The sequence below is a fragment of the Larus michahellis genome, chromosome 2, assembly GCF_964199755.1.
Source record: "Larus michahellis chromosome 2, bLarMic1.1, whole genome shotgun sequence".
Taxonomy (NCBI): Eukaryota; Metazoa; Chordata; class Aves; order Charadriiformes; family Laridae; genus Larus; species Larus michahellis.
This window is the reverse complement of record NC_133897.1, coordinates 58933727-58958376: the sequence shown is the minus strand read 5'-3', so window position 1 is coordinate 58958376 and position 24650 is coordinate 58933727. Positions and strand designations below refer to the sequence as shown.

General features: G+C 41.4%; 1 protein-coding gene and 1 long non-coding RNA gene across 4 annotated transcripts in view; one reads left to right on the top strand and one right to left on the bottom strand.

The window, feature by feature from the left end:
* The window catches only part of TPK1 (thiamin pyrophosphokinase 1), a 307503-nt gene that overhangs the window by 281621 nt on the left and 1232 nt on the right, over positions 1 to 24650 (top strand). The window lies entirely within an intron of this gene.
* On the bottom strand, positions 10730 to 24107 carry LOC141739082 (uncharacterized). Its single transcript, XR_012585574.1, has 3 exons — positions 23915 to 24107; positions 16303 to 16364; positions 10730 to 11370 (listed from the first exon to the last, which is right to left on the bottom strand). It is a non-coding gene; the product is annotated as an uncharacterized LOC141739082 (long non-coding RNA).

Genomic DNA, 24650 nt, shown 5'->3' with positions numbered 1-24650 from the left:
AAAAGAGGGAAATAAAGCAAGGAGGATGTTGCAAAAGAGGCAAGTGGATTTGTATTAACCAGTGGTCACGGGTACTGCTGTCATCTCTCTCTAACTGTGCTGTTAGGGAAAGCATTTTCCTTTAAAAAAAAATAATTAAAAATTAATTTTAATTTTTTAACATTACTGCCATTTTCTCCATCTGCCAGCTGATATGTTTCTTTGAAATGCTGGTAAGACATACTGGTTTGTGATGACCATTTTTGAGCATTAGCTGCATCTGTATATCTAAATTGTGATTCTTCTTACCGTAGTGCGCGTAGGGTACGTGGCAGTATCACTTACTGGTGTCTTCCTGACTTTACTCAAAAAAAAATTTCAATCTGTGGCATAGAAATGTATCTTTCTTCTCTATTGTTTTTTTATTTTTCCAGGACACTAAGACTGTTTGAATTCTATCTTTCACACCATATGATCTCTTATGCCCCATCTGTTTGGTGAATTAAATGTAATAATTGCTATTAACCTTCATTAGAGGGTTTCACTGCCTTTTAAGGTAGATATGCATTTTTCACTAACTTTTACAGTACTGATTACCAAAATTACAACATAAAATATTTGCTACATTTGCTCATAGCTTTTATGACTGGAATTAATATTTGCTTTCTGATTCTTTTATGGTTTAAGACAGTGTGTAGGAAAAGCTGCATTTCTGCACAAAGAATGAAAAAGAAAAGAAGATTTCGGCTGCCTTCTCAGTTGTGGTGCATTGGATTCCTATGGTGGGCATGGGCAAGGATTTGAGAATAAGTTTTGTCCATTGTTGTGTCCTTAAAAAAAAAGTCACAAAACATATTTTTGCCAGCTGTGCATGTTCACAGCAAATGGGTAGTTGCCAGGAAATGCAAATTTAGAGCTGAATATGCAGCTATTCAGCATCAGAGCCTGATCAAACCTGGGGGTTTTGCTTCAGTCATTAGCACCAGCCAAAATAGTTTCTTCAGACTTGACAAAATTGGTTTGCATATCAGTAACTACATTAAGCACAAGGCTGAAGAAGGCCAAGATGAATCGGAACGTGGGATCTTAATTCCTTCATTTCAAATGCGTCCATGAAGTGTGGAGGCAGTGAGTCATTTTCTCACTGGTTGTATATTAGTATAAAACTCAAATTACACTGGGTCCCATCCTGGTTTTGTCATCTCTTGGAACATTTAATATCACACTGCTTTAAAGTCTTTGTGTGATCTACAGAGCTAACAAGGCATGAGGCTGACCATTATGGAAGATGTTAGGAATGGCAAATGATTTGAAAAGCTGAAACGCTTTCTAAAACAGGCCCATTTTCATGTGTTTGGGGCAAACTCCTTTTTCACTTGACGAACTGCAGTCACTGAGTAGCCGGGAAAACTCATTGTTATTATTTTGCTAAGGGAGAAGGCAATTCTTGGTGTGGGGAAGGGAGCGTGAGAGGAATGAATGCAGTAACTGGATAAAGGAGGAGCATGCCTGCCCACGCTGGAGGTAACGGGGAGAAGACCAAAGGGTGGATTTGAGAGGGAGGAGGAATGGTCAGAACACCACAGGGGCACCACAGTGAGGGTGCCGGGGAGCCCAGCACCGACACAGGGAGGTGAGAGAGAAGGTTAGAGGCAGCATGCCCATGAATTGAAATGAAGTGCATTGTAGAAAACAAGCGGTATGGTAAAAATAGCGTAAAACCCAGTATCGCCCCTGATACTGGGGTGTTGGGGTGACCTGGCACGTGCTGCAGATGTATGCAGCTTCGTGTCCAGCCCTGTCTCCCATCAGAAGCAGGGAATAGTATTAGTCCCCCGTTGCTGCTGGGGACCAGGCTGCTGCAGGGGTGAGGTGAAGCTTCACCGTTCCCTCCTATGCTTTGTCACCTCAGAATCAGTCCGCGCTCTGCTGCGTCCTCAGTGGGGCCACACTGAAGGACACGGCCTGTCTCAGTAGGCACGCTGCTCCGGGCTGGGTGGAAGTAAAACAGCACATCTCATAAAGGTAAAGTCTCCAGACGTGAACTAACATCAGTTCAGTATTTTAAAGTCAGATACCTTGTGGATCATCCTTGGCTCTACATAGATGCTTTGTAATCTCTGGTAAGCTTATAAATTCCCTCTCTCTATTGGTAAAAAGCTTACATTAATACTAAATATACTGGACCATATACCTGTCGTGGGTCCAGACCTTACCTTTAGATTTTCAAGTCAAGGCACTTGTATAGAAAATCTATTTTAAGTCATTTACAGAGGCTTCTAAAATTTTATTGGTTATAGTCTTTCTCCGTCTCAAATCACTGTATGGTCTCACTGATGGCAGTTGAAGTACCTGGCTTTACAGACTCAGGGTTGCAAGCCGTAGCTTCACTAAAAATTTGTTAAACTCCTCTTTATCAATTGGCGCCCCTGCAGTGTGCAGCAAAAACCGGGGACCGTAAATGTGATAGGAAAGTTTTATTTGCCTTTCTTTAGGATGATCTGTACTATGCACTTACAGCTCTGGTGTGCATAATTAATGCAGTCATCCCAAATTAATTGCAAAAGTGCCACACTGCTCTCTATGTGTTTAACACACTGTATATATTTCTGTGTGATAAGTATACATTTTGTTGGATGTAATTACAATGAACGTCTGTGCATATATGTGCTCTACTTTTCTTCATGATCATAGAAAAATGAAGGTGATTGATGATTTATTTTTTTTTTTAAATAGTTAACCTGGCTTCTAATCCTGTGATCACTCTATTCAAGGACAAAGCAAGGGCGTTTTCTTTGGGCGTGTGTAACAGTCATTCCCACTACCAAACTGTAGTTATCTGAACGTAAAAGGAAAAGCTTTAATAACAGAGTAAATTTACACCCTTATCTGTGCTTGACAAAATTCTAGCCATAGTTTGATTTGACCATATATACAATATATGTTTTTATTTAAGTAATAATGACTGAGGCACAAAGCATTTCTTGAAAATTAATGGCTGGCTGAAAAATTTTATAGCCCAAATGCAGCCAAGGGCCATTAATCCCAACTGGTCAATTCTCCATGAAATGCCTTATGTCAGGGGTCATTTGTTACATTGCTGTCCCTCCCACCCACCAATAAAGAAGCAAAATTAAATGTTACTGTCCTCCTATGGCATCACTGAGCCTTGAAGCTGCTGCTGGAAGCTCCTGCTAGAAAGCGTTGCTGTCGCTGCTGTAGCAATGAACGTCTCTTAATGAATGAGTGATGGAGAACCTTTCAAGAATGGTCTTTCACTGTCTCTTACTTTACATTTGTTGGTGAATAAAGCTCTTCGGTTTGCTTCTTGGAGCCGACATGGAGGTGAAAAGACCGCTATGTTTCCCTTGCCACTAGAAAAGGTGTGGGGTTAGGAAGGTGGGAGGAGTTTGCAGCCCGTATATATCATGAATCTGTCTTATCTACCATGGCTGCCATCCTTCTAGGATCTCATATTTATTCTCTTATATGTAGTGGCTAGTATTAAATATTTGCATCTCTAGTTTATTTTCCCACAATATTTCATTCATTGTTGGTAAAAACTGGTACATTAGAGGCTTCACTGGGGGTGAGTGATACTCTTTCAAACTGGAGAGCTAAGGTCTGTGTAGTGGTTATTGAAGAGAATAATTAAGAGATTAATGGGATAACAGGACAATAATTGCAAAAAGCTGTCAAGAAGGGCATTGCTAAATGTTCAGGTTAAAAACCAACCAAAGAAAAAAAAAAAACAGAAAACCAAAAAAAAAACCCTCATTGCATTTATTACATTCTGCAGAATTGGGTGAAAGAACTCTGTTTCCTTCTGCAAATCATAACGAACATCATGTCAGTATATCATTATATGTGGAAAATCTGTCACCAGGATCTGTCACTCAGCACTTTCCCTCTCTTGCTAGCAAACACATACACGTTACTGAGGAAATAAACTCTAATGGTAAGGAATGACAACTCCGGGGAGGGGGGCGACAAAAAGCCCTCCAACTCTTGGGCTGAACGCTTGCGCAGCCGTACCTTAAATCATACCTCTGGCAGTCTTTCACTGTCCTTCCTAGTGTATACTGGGGCTGGCAAATTCACCAGCCCACAAAGAGTTTTTGTCACTGCTTTTCAGGAAGGGGAAGTCAGTCACTGCCCATTCAGCCTGATCAACCTTTGTAGATGTATGTTTTGGGTTATAACTATTTATCTGTTTTATTATGAGACGGTTCCTTAGATGGCAGTCTTGGAAACTAGAGACTCGATTTTCATTTCAGCCCACTGCCTCCTTGGGAAAAGAGATCTGGGCTTTCATTCCTCCATTCATGAAATGGAACAACAAGCCTTTCCATTGTTAAAATTTTGACTTAAAATTGGAAAACGTCATTGCAAATACAGAACTGAACTTAAGTTACTATTCTGTTTAAGCACTGGAGTTCAAGTGGCTGACTTTGAATGGTCAGCCAGTGTATCCTTATGTAGTGAGAATGAAGATGTAAAAAGCCTATTATTTCTGTTTCAAGTGAAAGAAAATTTTCAAGACGTCCCGAACTGTATTAGTACATGAAAGAAATACTGTAGTAGGTATCTTGTGGCTGTCCCTGGAAGCTGACTTTAGGGATCACAGTTTCAGAATATTGGATGGTGAAGAGGGTCCAGTGGAGCCAAGGCATGCTTGACTCCATTTCTTTCAGCAAAGTGACTTTGATCGTTTGAAACTTGTTCCATATTCCTTATCCAATATATTGTCCATAGCCCAAATCTAAAAAGCTCAACCAAGTAAGAGTGAATTTAATTCCACGTTATTTTTATTAAAATGGATTATTTTTCCAAGTGTTTTGTTGTGCAAACTGTGACTGGAGCCACAGTCTTGCAAACAGTTGCACACAAGTTGTCCCATTGTGCACTACTCGCATGCATGGTTTTGCCTATGGATGCTGGCGTTTGCAGGATCACAGCCGTTTTCATTAACATTGTGCTTCATCTTTAAAGCAAATCACTTCTAATGAAATTACATGAGCTTGATAGCAACACCACCACCCAGACTGGATTTGCGATCTGTTTTTTTAATTATGGAATTTAATTATTTTTCTTCTAATATTTACTATTGAATTTAATTTTGATTTTGGTTTTATCACTTAAACACCCTAAATTTCAGGGATTCACTAAAATGTGTCACATCATTATAACCCTTATTATGAATTATTCACAGTAATTACTGAGTTGTTGCAAACTTCATCATGAGATTTAAAGTACCAGAAAATCTGGTGGTGATACTGTTTTACTCCTTGTATGTTCTTAAAATAAGGCAGAGTCAACAGATTGCAAAAATATGCAATTACAAAGTTATTAAAACGCAGACTTTTGGCAGGAAGCCACTGTATTCTCCTATGTTCACAGCTGTCTATTTACAGGAAAACTGCCCTGAGAAGCCTGTAGTGGCTTCTTTGAGCCATTACAGCTGATTGGGTCAGTGTGGAGGCCTCTCTAAGGACTAGGTTCAGTAACTTTTTACCTCCTAGGTCACAAGCTTCACTTGAAATTATTTTTTTAGGCGGGAGGGATTGACAGTAGACCATCTTTTTTTCACTATCGTGCTGATGGTAAGTCCAGGGTGCCTCTCCTGAGACTGCGTATGTGCCGTACCTATGTCTACACAGATGGTTCCTCGGATTAGAGTGCGGACCACTCGGCTGGCGGGTGTAGCAACATAAATTTTGAATTACACTTTTGAGGTCAGTGTAACATGCGTTTTCCCCAGTCAGAACTGGCTTTAATCATTGCCGCCTTCACAGCTCTCTGAGAGCAGGGCATATTGGAGTATCAACAAAGTGCCAGATGCTTTGCTTTAATGAAGAAGTAAGCACTGTCATCTTACCTTCACCCTATCCCCCGTAATGTCACTGGGTGCCCCAATTGTTTTTTCTTTCTCTCTGCACAGTGACTTGGGAACAAAAATTATGACCTACTTAGCACAAAGAGAAAACTTTCAAAGTTGATGCTCAGAGTTGATGCAGATATTTAACGCCACTGCTGGCAGACAAAAACTGTTTTGTCTGTGATTTAGCATCCAGGTAGAACCAATATGTGGTGGCTCTCTCTCAGTGTCTTTTTTTGCAAGGTGCTTCCACTATGGACTTTTATCATTCATTTGTGCAGCTTCTCCCAAGAAGCAGTGTAAGTTCTTTTCCCTCTGTGAAATTGTAAGACTGGCACAAGTCCTGAAAAGAAGGAGGAAGGTTCTGCAAAATAAGGTGTGTAGCATCTAAACAGCAAGAAACAGCACGATGCGCAAGTCATCTCTGCTGTCAACCTGGGGAGATGTTCCCAGACCGTGGAGAGGCAGAATTTCACATTGTCTATGATAGAGTCTAATGGAAGAGCCTCCACTTCTAAATCTCTAAATGTCTGATGCTGTTAGGGGGTTGCTGGCTCTGCGAAGCAGAAGTCATTAATATCAATGAGGGTCTGTAATAGTCTCCCACAGGACAAGTGACATTTAGGGATTCAAGACTGAAATAAATGAGAAATAGAACAGGGCCATTAGAGAATACATTACAATTGGTTAGCGTTATACTGTCCCATTATATATGAGACTAGCTGGTAATACTTTAATTTGTTCCTCATATAAATACCTTTCTTCTCTCTCAATCAAGCCCAGTCTGTGTTGTCCCAAAAAATTCAAAACGCAGCCACCCTCTTTGTAGATTTTCCTAACTGATAATAAAGAGCTTAAAACTTTTAAGACACTAAGTCATCATTTAAAAGTTGGCTGCGTCCTGAGAAACTTGTATGGGCAATAATACAGAAAAGCTTACATTGATATCTTGGAAGGAGGAAGATGCAGTGAAAATCCTAACAGCACCCTTTAACCCTCAGCATTGCCGGTGATTACTGTGTTACACAGGAGGAGGTGTTTTGAGGTTACAGAAAACAGAGAGAAATACATCTGAAGAGCTTAATTTTGAGGCTGTCTGGAGGTATAAGCACACCTGAGGGCTGCAGAGATGCAAAGCAGTGATGACATTAAACCATGGAATTGTCCTTCCCTGTGCTGATGTCTCTGAGCCATCCAGGAGGCAGGTTGGATGCCAGCGTACCATGCAGCACCTTGGGACTACTTTAATTTATGCCTATAGATATGGCCCCCACCGGCAGTTCAGCTAACAGAGGAGTCATGAAGCACAATGTGCTTTTCTTCTACCCTGACAGACCATCTCCTTGCCTGCAGAATGAAGGACATATAGTGAAAGAGAAGGGATCCAGCAGGGATCCTCCAAAGACAAGAGACTGTACCCTAACAAGGAAAGGCAGGGCACTGCCTTGTTCTTGGTCATCTGCACTGAGGGAACTCCACTGATATCAGTTCCCAGTCCTGATTTCTGCTCTGTGGGTCGAGAAGTGTGCCCCTAAACACAGTGGTGGGCGTTCCCTATGCTGCTGGTGATCACAGTTTTCAGAGTCCACCTGGGAAGAAATACTATAAAAATCAGGACTGGCAAAGATACTGAGAACGTGAGGCCACGTCCCTCCGGAAGTCCCCCCCTAATGCACTTTCAGGTTTTTCCTCGCAATGTCTTAAAGGTCTTGAACCAAAAGAACATTAAAATGCGCGGCTGAAGGTCTGAGACCATGCTGAGGCTCATCCAGAGGAACTGAGGAATAAGGGGAGAGAAAGTCTTTTCTCTCTGCAGTAACCTAGAGACTGAGTCTCCCCAGGAGAAAAGACAAAGGGTCGGAGCCTGCCCGCTTTCTCCCGTGCCTTCCCAGAAGTGAGGAGTAGATTTTGATTCCCAGGGAAAACAAAAAGATAGAGAAATGCAAAGGAGGTTGGGTAGGGGATTTGAGGAGCTCTCGGGCAGGTGGGCGGTGATGCTGGAACTAGTGAAATGGGCTGTGATCAGGGAGAGAAGAGCAGTGCCAGCGTGGGTCTTACAGCATAGGGTGCTTGAGAAGATGTAGGGGCAGACTGATGTTGCTAACACACTGTGAGCTCCTTTTGCATCGGTGTTGGTCAGTATAGAGTTAACAGCACCTTTGGCCGTTAGATACTTTATAGGATTAAACCAAGAAGGAAGGAAGCAAGCTTGCTTAGTGTTAAGCAGGCCCCTGTCTGGGTGCTCTTCCCCATTTTCTCTCAAAGTAATCTATAACCACATCTCAAGAGAAAAATGACCCCAATCTAAAGATTAATAGAGCAGCGTGTGGACGTTTCCAGTGATGTGTATGAAACTCAATTTTTTTTTGTCACTATATGCACTGAGGTGTCCTTTATCAGCAGATCTCTAGATCTTAAAAACTGGGCTGATTATTGAAGAGGGCAGCAGGCAATTTAGGGCACACGGTGTTTTCTTATGACAGCAGCTTTGCTGTGAAGTGCAGTAATTTATGTTGATAAATTGCAGCCGTCAGAATGTCTAGATTGCTTCATAGGATGAATTTCTAAACATACATCTCTAGTTTGGGTAGTGGGGGGTGGGAAATGGGTATTTGTTTGAGAGATGGGGGGGAAGATAGCTCCTGCATGTACCATTTCTTGAAAAGTAGCGCAGGACTTTCACGTGTTCCTGAAATTGGCTCGTTGTGACTAAGGGTCAGATTAACCCAATTTTGGTTTAATGTGACAAGCGAAAAAACTTCCCTCCTCTATAACCAAGCTGCAACCAAAATGGAAGAGCTGACCCAGTGTCAAGACCAAGTAGTTTTTGAACGCTAGATCTTTCTTAGCACAGGTTTTTCCGTTTTGGAGTTCTGTGTGCGTGCCAAAGTGCAAAGCCAGCTTGGCTCAGACAAAGCATATCTAAGTGAAGCAAGTCACCTTCGTTTAATCAAGAGTCAAGAAAAATTACCATAATCATTGTAAGAAAAACTGCTTTGGGGACAAAAGAGAGGAGTTTTCAGACCATGTTATTATTGATGTGTCTTACTATCATTAAGGTTATAAATAAAGAGATTAATTCAAAAGTAGAAGGGCTTTGCTAGGCTAACTTTTGTCTTGTTTTCCTTGCTTTTTAAATCATGAATTAAAGGCACTGGTGGGTCTAGATGTTGTTGTGAGAGGTTACAAATTTCTCTGTCCTTTTTCCATCATGTTATGTGGTTAGAGGTTTTAAAAGGAATCCTTTGGACTTCAATTCAGCACAACACAGGCTGGGTACTGAGGTTTTTATGATATCAGTGACATGTTTGTGTGGACTTAGCTTAAGCACATGATTTAGTATCTCTCTGAACTGTAGCCTGCAGAAAAGAACAAGGAACCAGACAAGGTCCAAATTAGGTATGAATTTACCCTAAAGGTGAGTGTGCATGTGTCTTGGAATTGCAGTTGTCCCTGAAGATGATATAGAGTGTAATCAAATGGCCTGAAGATTCATACCGTTTGAACCCGATCTCCCTGAAGAATGATAGTGAGATCTACTAGGTATTTTCAAAGCAGGAAATACAAAGTTTGACCTGTCATGACCCATCTTGACTTGCAGATCTTTTGCAAAGATGGCCCTGGATTACAGCCTTCTGTAAAGTGTGAGGGGCTTGAGTTTTAGGATTTGCAGAGGCGGATACACTGAAATTAGTCCCATTATCAATGCAGGGGGTTTGAGGGGAGGGTTTGGTAGTTTAGAGCATCATGAGCCCGTGCAGAACTTCTTAAAATACTGGTGTTAATGCTACATCAAACTGAGCATGCTGTGTTGCATGGTCTGATACTAGTACCTGTAGAAGATCAGAATTTAATTTAAAAAATCCAACATTTGGTTCCTGTTCTGGAAGAAAAAGTTTCTGTGCTGATAGACAGACAACTACTGTGTATGTAATTTCCTAACCTTGTTTCCTATGACTTTGTTACACAGAGCTGCATGCGCATATGCAGCAGAAGGAAAAACTATAGCATAACCTGGTTACTAATGATGGTAGTTCCTTCAGGCTGAATGCAAGCATGGCATATGCTTATAAGACGCTTGTAAAACTTTATTTCCAAATAGCAGCAGCGAGTAGTGGTTTCCAACACGTCTCCTGGAGCTCTGGAAATGGGTATTTCACTCAGCACTAAGAATAAGAGCCAGTTGGGATTTGTCCAAATAAGCTCTTCCTCCTTGATGTATTTTAATATCTCCGGTTTTGCCTCAAGTGTCTTCAAATTGGTAGCATTTCCCCTTTTGTTATTTTTTTTCCGAGACTTGAGCTTTCCATGCTAGTGGTCCAGAACCTAACAGTCTGCTGAAGATAAACTAAAATAGGATGTCTCTGTTGGGCATGTACCATCTCCTAAAGAAAAAATGTGAGAGACTCCAAATTTTGAGTTCCTCATCTTTCTAGTGGAAGGAAGTTTCTCTGGGCATTACCTTTTGTTTCGATACAAAAAAGGCTGATGGAATCAATTACAGCTTTTTCTTCTGTTTTCAGACCTGAAGTAAGAAAGCACAAAACCAGCAGCGCACTTTTGCCCAGTACATTGCGATGTAATCGCATCATTCAATAAAAATTACAATTGGCTCCACAGTATAAGGGAGAAGGGAATGAGAAGCTGGCAGGCAAGTTCTGGCTCACTTTAAACGTATGCATGATGAGCGCATCGTATCAATGGAACTGTAGATAGGACTAGGCCCTGGGGGTTATATTCTCATTACGTTACCTGTTCACAAAATGTGAAGGGGGAGCAGACTGGCAGACTCCTAAGCTTATTAACTGTTTTCTATTTGGGGAAGATTAAGTTTTGAAGAAAAACATCCAGTAATCACTCGCGTACTATTTATATCATCATAAACTTGTGTCAACTTAACTGATTTTAATAATGATTATTATTGTAAAAAACAGCAACTCTTATCTCCACCGCTGCACACGTGCTGTGGTAATGAGGAATTTTCCCTTTTTTTCCTTCTCCCTTCTGCTCCTTCACACAATACCCTGACTTAACTCATTTTTCCTCTCCTCTCCCCCCCTAGCTGTCAGTCACTGTCACATTACTTTGTATCATACGCATCAAGAAGAGTAGCTTTTTCCATCAAGTAAGCCAATTCTAAAGCTGCCTTCCCAGAGGCTACACAGATTGTGCAAGCTGGAGGAGCTCAGGAAAGAGTAAACTGGACAATAACAAAGGCTCCCAGGGCTGCTTCTGCCTGCCAATCTCTCATGCATGTATTCACCCAGCGCTATATATAGGGCATGCCTCCAGGGCCAGAATCACGTCTATCAGCTCAGCGAGCAGACCTCCTATCCACGCCATTAATCACAGTAGGGGGGAGGGAAACGGCTCATTACGCTACATCAATGATATTGTCCATTCTGTCTTCAACAAATTACAGGAGTTGTCTCAGCGTTGCATTCAGCATCCCCTGACTTTTGAAGTCCACGATCCAAGAGAAGGGTACAAAACTTCTTAACAGGAGAGTTTACCTGTGGGCGACAGAGGGTTAGCCAGCAAACTGAATTTAATGAGTTTAGAATGCTATAGCAAGGCAAGCTTTCCAAGGGATGTTTTTTCTACTGTTAAATCTTTGGTAGTGTTCCTTCCTTCTCACAAAATGATAGATTTGAGGGACTTTTTCTATTCTGCAGCATTGTTTTTGAGCCCCTCAGTCCACTTCCAGTATAGTTTGTGTGTGTGACATCTGTAAGGCATCCTTTATGGCTGACTGACTTCAGGTATATTTGAGTAAGATCTTCCTGCAGTATTCTGGCCTTCCTTAAAGGTCCCGTGCTTTGCCAGAGAATCCTATGACTATTTATGGGAACCCTTTCAAAGCAGCATGCAGAGATTTATCCACCTGGCTGCCGACGATGTTAGAAGTCATATAACTACATTTTTGCTCACAGCTTTTAGGCTTGACACTTTATTGCTCTCTTTTCTGCTTATGTACCTATAAATGAGCCCTGTACTTCAAAATCTGTATCATCTAGGTTTCACTCTTGCACGTGACACGACAAGACGAACCTCTTGCCGTGTAATGACCTCACTGCTGCAGGGCTCATCTGTATCAGTTTTGTACAGACCTTGCAAGGTTCTCCAGCTCTTCCTGGAAGTGTTGGTGTTTTACTTGGTGTTTTCTAAACTCACCCTCCAGTAAGGTTTAAGGTCTTACCAGGCTTTCCTCCTGGCTGATTTTAAGGATCACTGTAAAGTGCTTCCCTCGGTCTCATGAAGTCTGCATTGTAGTGGGCATGCATGTGATGTTGTTTTGATGGTTCTCAAAACAAGCCCACCTCTTACTAGAAGAGCAATGCTGCCTATTCCATAACAGACTTTTATTAGGTGACCATGCCTTAAATTACAACACAGATATAATTGTTCAGTGATCACCAAGCCTGATGTTGGGTCCAAAGCTTGCATGAGACATCTCTAGGTTTAAAGGGTTACCTTGGAGATACGCTAGCCTCTTGCATATCACTGGATGGTTTGTAGTGATATGTAGCAATATGGTCCTAAAGTTATGATATTAGGAGGAATATGTGCCTATCTCCACATCTCCCAAGAGGTGAAATAGAGTTGTAGGTCTCGCTTGCTTTGAGACCTCTTCATTTGGTTAGTTATGAAAAGTTTCTACTCTGATTGGAAAATCCCAGGATTAATCTTTAGACGTGTCAATATATTCTTGGGTACTTCTGCTTGCTTTGTAAGCATGTAGACTTCAGAGATTTTTTTTTTATCTGGTTGTTGTAGACCATTTAGGATAGTAGAGCATAGAAGAATTCAAATGAAAGGATTATAGCTATATTAAATTTTTCCTATAAGCATTGGTCATAGATACATCCATCTTTTAATGCCCTATGCAGCAGACATTGAAACTATTGGTATGAAACCCCACAGCAGCAGTTAAAGCAATGCTTAAAATTTGGAAATACTGTGGGCTTTATTATTGATCTGCCTTATTTGAAAGTAGAAATTCATGTTGTTGGGTTAAAATAAGTTTAGAAACAACGTAGGAAATAAACCCTTACACCTGTGATTCTTCCCGTGGGATAGAGAGATACTCATTCATACTCACATCTTTTTTTAACTGCTTTTTCTAACACTTATGCCACACGTCTGAAAAGTTGCATTAGTCTTGCTGTAGGTGGCAGGTTAATCAGAAACCTTTCACAGTGCTATGTTTTCATCCTTCAGATACTTATAAGAAAGATGTGAACTTAAGAGGAACTTAAGCTGCTATCATTGTTTCTAGAACCGTCAGAACTATTTTAAAAAGTAATTTTTAGCAAAATTTGCTTTTCCTCTGAGATGCTTTTGCTTTCAGTAAAATTTTCCCTATTTGCAAATTAAAAAAGTATTTCACGTCTGATAGTCAGATTTAAACAATGGGTCAGATAGTTAATGTCTATGAAACTCGGACAGGTATCATAGGTTTTCTGAAGTGACTACAAACCAAGAAAGGGTGGAAAATGTTGAGTACACCAAATGGCCAGGATGGGAAAAGCAATGTCAAATAAGAGCCAATCATATTTAATAAGTTTGATTTTGAGTTCAAACTGAAATTCAGAAAGGTGGCTTCCTTAGCTGTTGATAGGAATGTGTCTCCTACAGTACCCCTTAGACACTGATTATTAGTGAGGAATGACAAATGTTTGAAGATTACAGTAATTTCAGGTGAGATAAGGAGCATCCCAGGCTACAAATCAGATCTACTTTATGGAAGCTCCCCGTAGCCTAAAAGAAGAGGCTGTTTGAGGATGCATTTCCTTACTTGGCAATTGCAGCTGTCACGGTCTGTTAACCCCAAGTGCTAGAAATTGGTTGGTGTTGGCAGAAGTGGACAAGCTGTAATGCAGTTGGCTTAGTCTTTTATTTTACGTGTGACTACTGGATTTGGAATTCCTTTTCCTTCCCATTCCTTGCAGTGTGTTCAGGATGGTTTATTGGTAGGTTAAAAGCCAATGTCAAGTCCTCCGTACAGGAAAACTGAGAGCCTGCTGACACGCGTCACTGTGCCACAGCATGAGTGTTGCAATCCATCTTGACTAACGCGTTTGAGAGTTGAACTACGTATAATCAATTGCACTCTTAAAACTTTAATGTCTTTGACTGTACCACGTAGCACTACATTAATTTAGCGGTGCATTCGGCCTCTGCATTCGAGGGTCAAAAGCTTACATCACCTGGCCTGGGCAGTGCCTGACACGGCACTGCATGATTAATGAGAAGCCTTTAATTCTGGTCAGCGCGGGCAGAAAGCTAAAGGCAGTATTCCCTAGAGGAGAAGAGGCAGGAGAAAACATCCCCCAAACCATTGAATCCTTAACAATTGCAGGGCCTGGAAGTGCATGATATGTTTCTGAAGGTAGAGGATGAATTGCTAGCCAGTTGGCGAAGGGGGAGGAGGGCGGAAGACTTTTCAAAGGTCAGGAGGAGGAAGCACAGCAACATGAAGAGCATTGTTCATATTGGAAATCATTATCCGAAATCAATTGGACTTTTCCAGTGTGCACAACTAACTAAAGGATCCTCAGTAGCTAGTTTTCCACTCGAATAAAGTCTTTGACAGTCGATGAAACTTAGGACTTGTCTTTAATGATTAATCTCCCTTTTTTAATTTCAGGGATAAATTTTATACAGTAGCTGTATTCATCAGCATCGATGACAACTCTGAAACTTGCATCCAAAAAAAGACTGTAAAAGCAGACAAAAACTTTAAATGAGCCATATGCACTGACTTACTGATTCATATACATGGCAGATACTTGTCCTTCCCGAAGCAAAGTGCTGTAATGGTGGGTGAAGTGGAAGAATCTGGTATTACTAGCTAGAATAGGCTTTGCTGTGTCATAAGTTACACTTTTGTTGGAAATAAATAACAAAAAAAAGCGACTTTATAGCTTAGAAAGAAGGTTAGATTGCAAAGACGCAGTGGGCAACACTATTTCAAAAAAATCCTTTATGGGGGGGTCATGGGACATGGAGAGTCATCTAATCCAGCTATCCAGCTGAGCAACTCTGAACTAAAACCAGTGTGGTCTGCAGTCTCCTGTTGAATTTCATGTTCTGTCTCAGGACTGGCAGCAGATAAACTTTGCTGGATTCCTGTGAGCGAGTTTGGAGGAGCTTTAGCTCCCTGAATGTCAGCAAATGTTGTAAGTTTACCATGCAAGTTTGAAGATAAATGGAATAGAATTAATAAGCATCAGTAATGGCTTTATAATTGAAATAGTATAGACATTAGAGGTACACAGGGTGTTAGTAATCATATTAATTATTTGTTAACAGAAAGACAAAGTAATAAAATTAAAAATCAAAAAGCTTAGTTCACATGCAGATCTAGGGGGACATTTTGTAACAGAAGTAATTGCTTTTGCTTCATCCTCAGGGTGATATTATCTGTGTCTAATTGTTTTTCCTGAAGAAAGCAGAGCAATCTAAAATTCTAAGTAATGCACAACAATTGTAGGGGTGAAAATAACCATATTTTAGAAACCTCTTACAGCATCCCGCCCCAATTCAGTGAAAGGAAGCAGTGCTGCTAGGAAGGGTAAAGATAAATGGAATTACTTTTCTATTAGAAGTATAATAGACTTTATTAGTTAGTCACCTGTGCTCAGAATAGATCAGGTGTCAGGGAGAGCAAGTAGATGAACATGTACCTTGTGAGCTGTCAGGAGCAGATCAGTGTGGGCTTTTTAAATAATAATTACCCACTTCCAGAGAAATGTTTTAGACAAAAGCACAGCTGCTTTATTGATGATGCCTTTTGTGCATAAGGATGAATATTCTAGTTTGTTCTTTTCATTTTTCCATGTAAATGTAATATCATATTTCCATAACACTCTTTTAGGAAATGGTGCCGTTCGCTATTAAAGCTTGCATAAAAAAATTATTTGTCAGGGATTTAATTTGATCAAAGTCGGTTATTTGTAATAAAGTGCCAGTGGCTAAGAGGGGCTGCTGCTTGTATTCAGTGCTGGTAATGGCCTTGCCCTCCCCAAGCCACTGCACAACCAGCTGTCCTGGGGTTATCTGTGGCAGGGCACACAGAAGACATCATCCTTTTTTTGCATCCTGACCAGTGCTCAGAGGTGACAGCAACTGTTTGCTTCCTTGTGGTCAGAGCACCAGATCCGCTATTCTGGCACAGGTTAATAGTCTGCTCTGGTCTGGCAGCTTGATTGACGAGAGTGAGGTCTGGGAGCAAGAAACTCTGCAGCTGGTGGTTCTCGAGGGTCTGCGGCACAGATGGGGCCACCCAGGAGTCTAAATGGACCAGCCATGGGCTGGGTCTGTTCTGGTTCCCCCCTGGACTCAGCGGGGAAGGGTTTAGATCTGCAACACGTTGAACCCCTCCCAGAGTTCAGAAGATCTGCTTTGATCCTGTTGTAACATTGCACGTTGTGTACACCCACCTTTGTTCTGCCACAAATATTGGTTACAGCCCGCTACCGTTCGGCTCCTCTGCGTCCTGCCCCTACAAAACACAGCAGAAGCTGGAGTTAAGGAATGAGCCTTTACAGAGCTTTGTCAAATTATATTTAATTTTGGCACTGTAGCCCAGTGACAGAGCAGAATGGGACTCTGGATGTGGAGCTGAGCTAGTGCTGGCAGCAGTGATAAGGAGGAGAAGCTAGCATGCTTAAATTTGTTTTTCAGGGCTGGCTAGGGACTGGCTTTAGATCAACTCCCTTAGGAAAATCACATCCCCGTCACAGAGAAAGGAAGCAGAGCAGTGCTAAATTTGATGGCAGGCTTGACGATGGGGACTCTTCTTACACACTGGTAGGCGGGAGAGGAGGTTGACTGGCTGAGACCATCGTGCAGTGTTCATGGCAGTGCTGTTATTCTCCTCCATGGAGCGGATGAGCGAGATCCCCATTTAACCCAAGCTGTGCAGGTATTTACCGAGTGAATATCCACATACCCATATTTCAGCTACAGGCCCAGTTTTGTATGTTACCGGAATAATCATTGTATCTGTACATCTTTACAAATGATGGGAACAACGGTACCATACAGAAGCTGGAAGACTTGTATTATGTGTGTGTTTTAAAATCCTCTTTTACTGCCTTTTTTTGTGAATTTATGAATCTAAATGTGACAGGATTTATCAGGATTCCAAAGAAGAGAAGAGAAAAATAATTAACTATGTGTTCTGGTTAACTAATATCACACTTTAAAAACCTATTGAAGGATAGATAGGTTTCTGCGAGAGGGTGGTTTTTTTCATCTTTATATGAAGTGCTGGAAAATGACTGTAGCTAGAGGCAAGATGTTGATCAAGATCAGTCCTGCATCTGGTTGTGTTGAAAAGCTTTCTGGTGCAAAGTTGCTCAAAGCCTGAGTATGTGGACATAGTCTACTATCCCTGAGAATTGGGTCAGGAAAAGATTGCCTCTCCTTCCTCTTCCCTCCTCTTTCTTCCCTGTCTCCAACAACCCAATCACGAGGAACGTAGTGGGAATTGCACTCCTTTCTGCAGCACTGAGTGTGGTCACTTGCTAGGATCACTTGGATTTCTTCCTCTAACAAATTCAGTATATTTCACCATTAGATGCATCGTATCAACTTGGCAGTGTAGCAGCTTTCAAAACAGCAAGTATTTTTAGGTTCTTTGCCGTCATGTCAAACCAGGGCTTCAGACCTACATGCCAAGACAGAACACCATTGTTTTTAGCTAATCTCAGGTCTCAGTGTTGTACCAGATTGCCATCCTCAGCTTTGTGTGACTAAGTAATGTCTCTAAAGCATGTCAGCGTAATAGGATGATGGGCGCTATGAGGCGTCTTATGGATGTTTAGAACTAAGACAATTCATTAGCTGATGTATCTCAGCGTTGCTCTTGCCCCCTTTTCTCATGAGAATAGTGTTCTTTATCTCACAATCCAAAGTAGAGACAGACCAAAATAGCAACAAGTTATTTTGTCTAGATTATATGCGAGGTCTCTACAGTATTGACTGTCAAACTGAAGCTACATTTTATTTCTGCAGCTGTTTCTTCGGTGTTCTAACGCTATTATTAATAGTACCTGTCACTTGTACAGCCCCTTAGCGTTATAAGGAGTTTGATAAACATTACTGGAAAGCATCAAAAATGAAGTAAACACTGTGCCTCTTACTGGCTAAACTGAATTCTTTAAATTACCTCACAGCCTGGTTTTGCCTTTAGCTTTAGCGAAACGGTCTTCCAAACCAGCTAGTTCCCTTTCTTTACACTTACATTTTCGGTAACTCGCTTCTACTATTGTAGTATTGGTACAGCTTTATCATATCGAGGCTAGAAAGTCATTACTGAAAATAGTATATACAGTTTCCGTGTCAGACTTTCCAGGCCACTTTAATTAAGTTAAGAGGTTAAAGTGATTTTGAACAAACACTGGAGCACATCTTGTTAGTAGTGCTAAAATGCTGCTAATAGCCATAGAAACTTCCTGCAGTTAATGATTCTTGATTTTGGTGAGGCAGCAGCAGCAGAAACATTAGTGTAGAAAGCACTCTTATTTCTTAGCATCATTTTTATCAGCTTATCGTTTTAAATTGCCACTAAGCAGGTGATGTGACAGGAGGAGTTCGAGCTATTCTTACAGTACCACCCTGATTACAAAGCTGGAAAAATCTGTGGCAAAAAATGTGTGCTGGAAATAAATGTGAAAACTTCTGACATACAATTGCACTTCTGAAGGCTCACCCGACATGGGTGGTTTCTATCCAGGGTAGAACACACAGTCCTCTTAACATATTTCTCTCTTTAAATGAAATCGTTAAGCCTTGACAGCCAGTGCTTTTGGTGTCACCTCCTGAATTCCCACCGATGTGAAGCCAGGCGGCCTGTGCTGCAGAGCCCCTGCTCAGAGTCCTTGCCGGCATCTGAACCGGTGGAATAACCACCTGGCCCTGCCTGCTGGGCCCCCTTCACCCCGCATCCTCTCCATTCTTTCCTGAGCCCGCTCCTACGAATCTTGGGAGATTACAAAGCCATTGTTCTGTGCCACAAAACCAGGTACTGAAAGTTACAATAGTTATAAAAATTGCCCGACGCAGTCTCTGCTTATTCGAAACTCCTCTTGGCCCTGAGGGGCTCTGTGCCATGACAGGCTTGCCTGTCCGCTCCCAGCAGGCTCCGCAAGCCTTTATGTGTTGTGTCAGTATTGAAAATAGTTCGTGTTTTAGTGTAAATTACTGTTATTTGCAACTTTCAGTTTTGCAGTTCCCCACTGCAGAGATCAAGGACCCAATTTTTCCTTTGTGTACATCAGCGTGATTCAAGATTAACTTCAGTGAAGCCAGTCTAAGCACAAGCGTAAAACTAGGAGGAATAAAAGGAAAATCAGGCTATAAACTATTTAGATTTTATTTTTAAATAGCTAAATTAATGCTGCTGTTCTGCAGACACAGGGTGACCTGCAAAGTACTAGCTCATGCGTTACTAATGCATCTCCATTTAAATGCAGATTTTTGCTCCTAACACAGAACTTCAGGGAAATCCTCTCCAGATAAACTGTAATAGGATACCAAATGGTAATTCAATATTTCACTTTAACTTGTGGTTCAGTTTATTGATCTTCATTTTCTATCATTTTGATGCAGCATTTGCCTAGGGGGAAGAGGATTACAATCGCTATAATAAAGCTTTTAATTAATAATTACTTATTTTGATATTCCAAACATCCATGCCAGCAGAGAAAATCTGCTTGTATTCCTGCACCTACTTTGATTTTCAGTGGTGGAAAGCAGCAAGATGTGACTTTACATATTGCAGGATGCAATTGAGACACACAGCTCAGAAAAGCAAGCGTAGTATAGATGTCACGGTGTACGTGGGACATGCTTATCGTGACGGTGCTTTGTTCTTAGTCATTTGTGGTCACAATAATGAGGCCCTGACTTGGTGAAATCCCGTGAAGTGGGGACCCTTGGGCTACGCAACTGCATTCAAGGGCTTTCCAAAAGGCTTCCATTTGCATGACGCAGGACCGTTCAGCCATTCTCCCACCAAAATGACTTCGCTAAATCTACTTCTGCTAAGGAAGGACCTGCACCTCCTAAACTTTTCTTCCGACGTGACCATTAGATACTGCAGTTAAACGCCCCTCTCTCAGCTATCCAGATTTTGCTGTGGTTTTGGTAGAGACGAGGGAATAACCAGAGGGCCTGCTTGTTCAATTAAGCCTTTTGAATTAATTGCATCATTTGCTTTTGCCATATATGATGTTTAAGAAGAATTTTTTTCTCTGTATATGCCTCCCTCAAGCCCTGCTCAAGTGCAGCTTATAAAATGTTCATACAGGACAGATCTCTTCTGTTGGACTGTACTTTAAGTATCAAATGAAGTCATAAAAATAATGTTTATAAGTCTATTAAATCATTAATACAGTTTTTAAGAGGAGTAACCTGATGTTGAGAGCTAATGTTTTTGCAGCACCTAACGTGACGAGACCCAATCTAGTTATAATTAGCCCACGCTATTTCTCAGTTTCCAGGCTGAAAGCCTGCAGTGCAACAGTGAACATGTTGCAAGCAAAGGCTGAGGTGTCATTTTCAGTACCATCAACTAAAAAAAATAAAACTCCCAACCATGGTACAGGTATAAATGTGGTAAGAGTCTTTAAAATACATTTTTAGGTTTGGGCTTCTTTGTTTGATTTTTGTATATAGCTTGAATACTTACAGGATGCATTTTGTTAACATCTCCAAATGTTGTTCTGGCAACCGCAAGATTCATCAATTTTCAAAATCTTACATCTGAGATTAACATTTTCCACGTGGCATCCTTAGAAAGATGAGCAATAAAATAGTGGAGATGGGCAGTCTTCGGGTTAATGAGACCTCCTTTGTCATATAACTTGGTCAGCAAAAGGGATGTCTAAGAAATAATGATCTTTGTGATCCTTTGGGAAGCTCACCTACGAGCCCTCTGACTTCTCTAAATTATTTCCAACCTTCTCAAAGGCTGACAGGTGCAACCACCTGCCATGCAAAATAAAACCTGCTAGAAAAACATTCCTCCACTACCATGTCAAAATAAGCCCTGCCCGTGGCCATGTTTAGGTCTGAATTAGTGATACGCTCCGATCCACCAGATAGAAATAAGAATCTTCCGTTACTGATTAGAACATAGGGCACACCATAAAAACCTGTCTCATAATAGATTTTGTTGTTTGGGTTTTGGCTTGGTTATGTTTGATTGGTTGGTTGTTTTCCGAAAGGCAAGAATAACGTTTGCTTTTAGTTCTGAAGTCCAGGGTTGTCAGACTTCAAAACTGCACCACAGAACTACTACTTAGTTACCTTCTCGTGTAACCACTCACGACCCCCACTGCTTTCCTTGGAGGCACGGCCACCTGGGCTCAGTGACGCCGAGCCGTGCTGGCTTTATAGATGGAGAGTCATGAAAAAATAGTATAGCTACATTTGAGGAACCGGGTAGAGTATTTTTCTCATCAGCTCTCTCTCATCGCTATTATCAGTTTGATTGGAACCAAAGCACTTAAGCAAAACTTCAGGGGAAAAATATGTCTAACACTGCTGGCAGGGGGGTGGGAGGAGTGGGAGTGGGGGTGTTGGTTTTGATGGATTACTTCTTGTTTTATCCAAATCAGCTCTTGGAGGTTCTCATAAAAAAAAAGACTGTTATTTGTCTGAAAAACTTTTCAGTCATCCAAAATAAAATTTCTTTTAATTAGAGAATTCCAAAAATCCCAGGTTTTGAGATTTAGATTTTGTTTTACAAAACATCACAATGTGAAATCCTTTATTAAAATAATTTTTGGTACCCACTGAAACTATCAATACTAAATATTAGAAAAGAAAAAGTTGTTTTCTTTGAAATGCACCTCAGAAAAATAATCTCAATAGCAAGAATGTGGGGGGGGGTTTTAACGTTTTTTTTTTCCTAAGCCATAAGCTCTTGCTAGGACTTAATAAATAAGACTGAAAGCCATTTAAAGAAAAGGTAATGGATCAAGCATGGACTGATAAAACTTCCCACTTCTTTGACCTTGTAAACTTCACATCATAATGCGTGACACAGCAGGAAGTTTTCCTAGAAGCAGTAGGTATCTCCATCCTCTAATTTCCTTTACTGGCTTAAACCTAGTTTTTCACATTAATTACTGTTCATTTATTGAATGGCAAGCATGCATTTTTAATTTTGTTAGTTGAAATGTTGGCTGGTCGTGAAACCAAGTGCTTGGAATCGGCCCATTTGAGCCACGTGAATCAGCAGTACTGTTTTATAGGTTTTGCATTTTTTCACTTCATTTCAAACTGATCCTTGCACAGCAGAAAATCTGGTAGAGAAAGATAAAAGGCTCCATCTAGTGGGCAAGAACTTTTTATTTAAAGAAAACAAAAGGCAAGACTTTCACTTAATTTTATGCACGGAGAAACACTGCTTTAGATTTTGTTTCATTAAGCTGCCATGTTGTTCTTAATTCTTGCCTTCTACAGAGCCATTATTTCATATGCAAAGCTGAAACATTAAGAATTATTCTGACAGTCTCGAGCAAGGAGCAATAAATGATACTAAATCAGTGGGTTTATAGAGTTGATCCACAAAGTTCTTCCTCCCCCCCTTTCAAGCTTCAATATATAGTAACCAAAAATGGAAAATTTGTGTGTCAACAAATATTTTAAACTATTTAAGGTTCTTTCCCACTTAGAACAGACTGGAAACATTCATAACTCGACAGTAACATTTAACACGGTATTTTGGGAGTATTTTTACACAGGGAACTCTGCCTGGGTCGTGCCTCATGTTCATTAAATGACCTGTTTACTCGCAAAGGGTGAAATCTGGGTCCTCTGGCAACTCAGTCCAGCGCATCAGCTTCTGGCAAGGCATAACCTCATGGGCCTCTGCTGTCTCTTCCAAAGGCAAACACCAAAACTTATTTGTCCTGGCATTTGTTTAGAAGCCTGCCTAGCGCTGTTGTGTGGCCAAAATCATCCTGACAGAATCTAGCACCTTTATTTTAGGTGCTTAATTGATCTAGTAGAGTGCTTCCCGCCCCCTTTGCTGAACTGCTCCAAGCTCCTGGGAGATTCACATGGCAGGGCTCCTCAGTTTAAAGCAGCAGTGAAACTCAGGTGCTATTCCCTCATTCCAACCAAACACGGCTAGGAGCGGAAACCTTCTCTTCAGTTCCTTTCAGGCTAACAACAAAGGCGGGAGCAGGAACAAGTAGCAGCAAGTGCAGATGTGGCAAAAGAGACACTGAACCACGTTCTGTGTCCTGCTTTTCTTCAGACTGTCTCTCATTTTCAAGCCATACAGCCTGGCAAGATCAGTTCCTCCTGTGCAGCTTCCAGCAATGGGTGGACAGTGTAACATAGAATCATAGAATGGTTTGGGTCGGAAGGGACCTTAAAGATCATCTAGTTCCAAGCCCCCTGCCATGGGCAGGAACACCTCCCACTAGACCAGGCTGCTCAAAGCCCCATCCAGCCTGGCCTTGAATGTCTCCAGGGATGGGGCAGCCACAACTTCCCTGGGCAACCTCTTCCAGTGTCTCACCACCCTCACAGTAAAGAATTTCTTCCTCATGTCCAATCTAAATCTACTCTCCTTCAGTTTAAAACCGTTACCCCTGATCCTATCGCTACACTCCCTGCTCAAGAGTCCCTCCCCAGCTTTCCTGTAAGCCCCCTTTAGGTACTGGAAGGCCACTATAACGTCTCCCTGGAGCCTTCTCTTCTCCAGGCTGAACAACCCCAACTCTCTCAGCCTGTCCTCATGCAGGAGGCGCTCCAGACCCTTAATCATCTTCGTGGCCCTCCTCTGGACCCATTCCAACAGGTCCATGTCCTTCTTGTGCTGAGGACTCCAGAGCTGGATGCAGTATTCCAGGTGGGGTCTCACCAGAGCAGAGGGGCAGAATCACCTCCCTCGACTTGCTGGCCACATGCATTGTAATAATACGTTACTACACCCAAGTTCACTACAGCCCAAGTTCACATCCACAATTGGAATATTTGTCTCCTGTGCGAATCACAAAATAGAGCTTAATATGTTGTTTTGCACACCTCTTGATGACAGGGAGATCTCCATTTGCCATTGGCCACTTGACGGCAAATCCAGAGGATTCCTCTTTTGGTATTAACGCACGATTTGGCAATTCCAACAACAGGGCACACAGACAGGCTGATCTGCCCGAACAATTCTCCCCAGCTGCAGCTCTCCTTGTATCCTTCATGGAAATGTGACCCTCGGCGGCGCCTGTGAATAAGAGCTGTCATTTGGCTTGTTTTACAGACTAAAACAAAGGATAGCCTCAGAGTTCTTACTCTGAACCTTTATACGAGCAAGGGCTAATACAAAACTGACTAGTCTTAGAATGCCTTTGGGGAAGTTTGTACATTTGCAAAATACAAGCAGTCCTGTCTCCAAAAGAGAGGAAATGGGAGATAAAAGTTAAACGGCTTTTTTTTTTTTGGGGGGGGGCGGGAGGGGGCGGGGAGCTGCTTTTATCTTTGGTCTCAGCTTGTTGGAAGTCTATGTAACCCTTAAAACGTGCCAGCTAAAACAATACAAAGCTGCTGTTTAAAATGTCACTGTTATTTCAAAATTGTCATTACAACTGCACTGTTCGCTGTGTCAAACTCCCCTAAAATTGATGTTAGCTATTCATTAGATTAATGCCATTTGGTTTCTAATGCATGTGGACACCTACCTCAATAGGCATGCAGAAGAAAGGAGGCAAGTCACTTACTTCAAAGCAAAAGTTGTTAAATAATACCACTTTTAACTGCTGGCCTTTGC